Genomic DNA, 6,000 nt, shown 5'->3' on the forward strand with positions numbered 1-6,000 from the left:
TTACCTCTGTACTTCACACCATGATGTGAGATTTTTGCTGATGACACCACCATTCATACTAACCACACTAAATTCGATAAAGTAACTTCATCTTTACAATATAGTATTGGCCAACTGCTTAAATGGTCTTGAGTTAAATCATATGCGTATCCACCCGAGAAAAAAAACCCCTAAATATCTAATCATTACCACTAGACAAAAGCTCCAGAATTTCTCTTCAGCCCCCCGTGCTTTGTAACCAGCCCAGTCCGTCATCCACCCAAGATTATGGTGCCACTCCCAAGAGTCGATATTCTCTCAAATCTAGTCTAATTTATTCTGGAGGTTGCTTATGGAATGCAGTGTTATCTACTATTCATGAAATAAAAATTTAAAAAACAAAAACAAAAAAACAAAACAAAAACGTACATGCATTTAAGAAAATTACTTGTGACTATCTCATGAAGAACTTAAAAACACTGTAACTCATAGTATTGTTCGTCCACTATAATGACGTTTATTTCTCGCATAAAGAAAAACAACAAGTGACGTCAGATGCGCGGCAGCAGTGGGGATTTGTCAGCTTGCTTCGGAACTGAACATGCATGGTTGATCCCACTCCCATGCCTTTTTCTCTTTTTTTTCTTCTTTTTTTTCTCTCCCAAGCTCATTCTATATATCATATTTGATACAGAACACTTTTAAATGATTTTTATTACTATTTTTTTCTCTTCATGATTCCTTTATTGGATAAAGCGTGAAGCAAAGTGGGTCTTCAATTCATTCTTCAAATAATTGGAAGATCAGCCGTTATTACTGACTATTAATGACCTGTGTGCGCAGAGGCGTCAAAAAAAACAACAAAAAAACAAAAACAAAAACAAAACCCAAACTATTATATAAACCTAATCAGAACCTAAGTAGACCTATCTTCCTACCGGAGGGGGTGACAGTGAGAAAGAACATGTATACATATTCCCTCCCACCGTCACTCGCAGCGTCCCTCCGGAGGATCCTAAAAAAAAAAAAAAAGGAAAAAAAAAGGGGACTAAACTGTGATCTTGTTCAGCTCCCTCTTGAAAGCTACCAAGGAGGGAGCCTCTGCTGCTGTTGCAGGCAGGGAGTTCCAGGCGGGGATGGTTGATGGGAAAAAACTGTATTTATAAGGGTCAGAGGAGGAGCTAAGATGGACAAATTTGTGTCGATGATTTGATCTTGTTTTGCTGGATCCTTTCTTGAGAAATTTGTCTGGAGGGATGTCCACAATGCCATTGACAATTTTATACATTAGGGTTAGCCTTTGTCTGTTCCGCCGTGATTCGAGGGATTCCCATCCTAGTTCTTGCAGCATGGATGTCACGCTGCTGGTCCACCTATAGTCGTTGTGTACATAACGTGCTGCTCTTCTTTGCACCACTTCAATCTTGTTCTTTTGGCCTTCTTTGTACGGGCTCCAGACTGATGAGCAATACTCCAGGTGCGGGCGTACGAGAGTTTGGTAGGCGTTGGCTTTGGTGGTTTTACTGGATGTTTTTAGATTCCTTTTTAGGAAGACTGCCATGCTATTGGCTTTATTGGTGACTCTTGTAACATGTTCTTTCCAGTTTAGATCATTTCTTATGTCTTGTCTTATCATTTCTCATTACTTGAAGGCTTTGCCTCTTGTTATAATTAGCACGCTTTGTACTGTTAAAGGGATTTTTCATTCAGTCCAATCCTTCGTTGTTTCTCCCTTTCCACTTCTCTGTCACTTTTTTGATTGCTTTCTCTCAGTCATCGCACCACCTCTCTCCATTGCTCCGTATGCACACACATTGCCTACACACCTGTTTCCCGTCTAAAATAACAAAACAGTCAAAAGACGTGAAACAGTTTCTGTCGTTCCAACTGTCTAGCTTTCTTCCCCCCCTTCCTTTTGTGACTCACTTGTGAAAACAAAGTGAATCTATGTTATAACCCGGTGTTCGGTTGTGTGTGTCTGTGTCTGTGTGTGTGTCTTTGTGTCCGTGGTAAACTTTAATATTGCCATTTTCTCCAGAAATACTGTGTCTGCCAATACCAAATTTGGCTTAAACATAGTAAGAAAAAAAAATCTAAACAGCCACACCAATAATAGGTTGTAAGTCTCCCGAATTAAGCTGTATTTCCATATCATCAACGGTTTATTTCGTTGAGATTCGTTCCGAAATCCGAAAATTCTAAAAACCGCATCCCACAGAGTTAGGCCTACTATAAGGTAGGTTATGCTCGAAGACGACATGACCTCGTTTTTCTTGTTCACAATTAAAAGAAAAGAACTCATACAACGATACTAACAACTTTTTTTGTGTTGCTGTTGCTTGTTGTTGTTGTTGTTGTTGAGTGTTTGTTTCCTTGTTTACCACAGTTGATATCTGCTATTGTGAATGTACGTTTATTTAATTGATTTTGTTGACATCATCTTCTTGCCCTCTGTGGCCCCAAAAGACAAATGCTAGTGCGACATCGATCGGACTTGTTCAACAGTTGTGACAAACGCTCCCAGAATACCCTGACGGTTCATGTCATTTCCGGCGTGATTGTGGTGAATGTGTGGCTGAATGGAAGCTTTGGCCCACTGAACAGACAGGCAGCTTTGTGAGTTGATGGGAACAGCAGCACAGAAGGTGCTGGTGAAGTTTATTGGACCAGGCTGATTGATTAACTGAGAGAGAGAGGGGGGAGACAGAGACAGAGGGAGACAGAGAGGGAAAGGGAAGAGAGAGAGAGAGAGGGGGGGTGGGGGGAAGAGAGGGAGGTAGGAATGGAGACGAATATATATATATATATATATATATATATATATATATACATACATATATATATATATATATGTGTGTGTGTGTGTGTGTGTGTGTGTGTGTGTGTGTGTGTGTGTACAGAGAGGGAGAGAGAGGCAAACTGACAGACGAAAAGACAAAAGACGTCATGGCACTATCTCGTGAGTAACTCACTGACAAGCAGTGAAATATTCCAACCAACAACAAAAACACCTTTTTATAATTTTTTTTTTTTTTTAAGAAAAAAAAGGTGAATAATTGTTCCACAATTGATAGAAATCAACTTGCCCGATGCGATGATACTGAACAAGACACAGCTTTAACCCTTTCACTGTCAAACTCGCATTTATGCAGCAGCTAGGTAGAGGACCCATGTCACTGAAGGGTGACCAAATCATGGGTCTGTTATCCATGAACCTGCTGCTGTTAATGTTCAGTGGTAGGATAAGTCATATTTTCTACCCATCACAGGGGGAATCCCCAGCTGTACTTAGACCATATTTACTGTGTTTATAGCACAAGGGAATTTTGCACTCAGAATTGACTGGCGGTGAAAGGGTTAAGAAGAAAACAATCACGGCAGGCATTAACATTTAATTAGAAACACCATATAACACAATCATAAAAGTATTAAAACTCCGACTGTGAATTTAGATATTGTTAAAGCTGTTTGATGTTTTTTTTTCTGGAATGACTGGTCAGACTTTAGTCGTGATATAGTTCGGAGTAACACATGGTTTCTCACATGTATTTATGTGATTCATTTTTCTCATGTGACTTTTTCTGAGATTACGTGATCGTATTATTATACTTTATATTATCATAATTCTATGTATAGTGTACTTTTTTTCTTTTTTTTTTGTGATTATTTGTTTGTTCGTTTATTTGTTTTTGGCTTTCCCTTTTCTGTGTGTGAAGTGTTTTGAGTTTCGTTCTTCTGTATAGAAGCCTAAAAAATTAAACGTTCTCTCTCTGTCTCTCTCTATCCATGTCTGTCTGTCTGTCTGTCTGTCTCTGTCTTTAAGGAGGAAGGTGACAGGGTGGTTAAGACGCTTATCTGCCAATACAGTGTCCGAGTTCGATTCCCGGCGCTACCCTTCCTCCCAAGTTTCATTGGAAAATCAAACTGAGCGTCTGGTCATTCGGATGGTACGATAAATCGATGTCCTCTGTGCAGCAGTCACTCGCTGGGCTTCCTCCAGTCTCAGGAGGCTATGGAGTTGTGCTCCGGGTGGTGTTTCTGGCGCTGCGTCGGTTGTAGCTTGACAGGCATGTTGGGGAATGGCACCTCTCCCACTTGGTGTTGACCAAGTCTGATGCTGGTCTGTCTTGTCAAGACTCTGGGCATCCCTTCTTTGCCGTTTACCCTCTGGCTATTGGGCAAGTGTCTCTTCAAACTTGGAGTAGCCTTTCTGCACTGTCTGCCTCCAAGATGATCATTCTGAGAAATACAGCTTCCCACGTGCGTGGGCTAATGCCTAGGGTCTTCAGGTCTATTTTGCAGACAGCTATGTAGTGTGAAATTGCCATTTTGGTTTATCGCCACTTTGAAGGATCTCTCCCATCTTCTGTCCTTGATACCTACACCCCTTTCAGTTCTCTCAGGCCTTCTGTTGAAAAGCTCCCTCATGTCCCCCAAACCTCTTCAAAGACATTTGGATAAAGGGCCTTTCAGTATCAAGCACCTGTCTGGAATTCTCTTCCCCTGGATCTCCGTCACTTATGAACTCTGTCCTCTTTCAAAACAAATTTGAAAGCCCACCTGTTCAAACAGACCTTTGGGTGTGATGAACCATTGCTGTATGTCTGCATTCTTCCTCCTTCTATCCACCCCACTTTACCCTCTTCTGAAATGGGGGAGGGTGGGGGGGGGCGTTACTGTGTGTGTGTGTGTGCGTGTGTGTGTGTGTGTGTGTGTGTGTGCGTGTGTGTGTGTAGGGCATTTTTTTTGTCTTGTGTGTGTGTGTGTGTGTGTGTGTGTGTGTGTGTGTGCGTGCGTGCGTGTGCGTGCGCGCGCGCGTGTGTGTGTGTTTATAACTCCAATTTGTTGTATTGCCTCAAAGTTGAGAAAGAGGGAGTCTGAGATCGTTGACCCCAGATACACAGTCATGGACAACTATTAGTTCATAACCGGAGTTGGGTGACATGTATTTTCTTAAGACTGACATTCTTCAGCTGAGTACGGTGAATGCTGCATCATCCTCAAAAGAGGAAATCACACAAGCATTTTATCTTAACTTTGTCTGGAGATTTTGAGGAGCTTTCCATTAAAATTTTTTACATTGTTCGAAGGTAAATGCCCTCTGTGGAAAATCCGAAGCCATGCTTCATTTGGACTGCGAAGATCCCGAAAAGGGAGGGAGGAAACAGCCCTGCTTTACTCCACTTCGGATGTCGAAAGCGTCAATATTGAGCCATCAAAGACCACAGTGCCATGCCCCTCATGTCTTCATGGAAGAATCTGATGACGCTAATAGCCTAGGCAGGATCCATTCTAAGGAAGGATTCTGAAGACGTCATCCCTGCTGACAAAGTCAAAGGCCTTTGTAAGATCTATGAAGGCAGTGAAGAGGGGCTGTCTTTTTCTCCTGCATTTCTCCTGCAGCTGTCTAGCGGAGAAGACCATTTTGATGGCGGATCTGTTGTTGTGGAATCCACACAGTGATGCTGGGTAGACTCTCTCCGCAAGAACTTGGAGTCACTAAAGTACGATTCGAGCAAACACCTTACCGACATTTAATGCAATCGTTCTTGTCGCCTTCGTTTTTGTACAAGGTGGATGATGTTGGCATCTCTCACGTCTTGTGGAGCACCTTCCTTCCGTGCTCCAGCAGAGGCTCATGATCTCATATATAGCTCAGTGATGATGAAGGCTTCAGCAGGGATGTCGTCTTTTCATTGTGTTTTGCCAGGGGCAAGAGAGTCCAAAGCCTCATGGAGTTCTTCGAGGGTGGGTTCTCTGTCGGGCTCATTTAACACAGGTAGACACTTTATTATTATTATTATTATTATTATTATTATTAGCATTATTAGCATTATTATTATTAGCATTATCATTATTAGCATTTACGCCTAATCTTGAAAATAAGCCCTAGGCGTTTACAAGTAGAACACATATGTAAATATCAAAAAGGAAAATTGAACACAAGATACCAAACATCATTGAAAACTATTCATCCACCCCCCTCACCACCACACCACCCCCTCCGCACCCCCCGAAGCC

Source organism: Babylonia areolata, chromosome 32 (assembly GCF_041734735.1).
Source record: "Babylonia areolata isolate BAREFJ2019XMU chromosome 32, ASM4173473v1, whole genome shotgun sequence".
Taxonomy (NCBI): Eukaryota; Metazoa; Mollusca; class Gastropoda; order Neogastropoda; family Buccinidae; genus Babylonia; species Babylonia areolata.